Source organism: Antrostomus carolinensis, unplaced genomic scaffold (assembly GCF_000700745.2).
Source record: "Antrostomus carolinensis isolate BGI_N321 unplaced genomic scaffold, ASM70074v2 scaffold27984, whole genome shotgun sequence".
Classification (NCBI taxonomy): domain Eukaryota; kingdom Metazoa; phylum Chordata; class Aves; order Caprimulgiformes; family Caprimulgidae; genus Antrostomus; species Antrostomus carolinensis.
This window is the reverse complement of record NW_010309267.1, coordinates 44,215-44,579: the sequence shown is the minus strand read 5'-3', so window position 1 is coordinate 44,579 and position 365 is coordinate 44,215.

Below are 365 nucleotides of genomic sequence, written 5' to 3'. Positions count from 1 at the left end.
GACGGGTGACCCGGGCGTCTTCTCCCCACGCTGGGGTCAGATGATGCTCCAGGCATGGGATTCTGTAGTCCCAAACCCCACCCTACCAGCATGATTGTAGGAGCCAACACATCACACGACAGATGGGATGCCGTATTTACCTTATAAATCATAAAGGCAAACACACCCCGCTCGAGAGACCATAAATCTCCTGGCACAATAAAAATAAAACCATCATGGTTGAGGTGGGTACAACCGCAGCACGTTCCAGCCACACCATGGACACCTACGCTTGATGCACCAGCCCAGATGCAGGACATCTCCCAACCTTCCAGAGTTGGGCCACCCAAGGTGGGGCAATGACTAGGGATGAGGTCCCAGAGCTG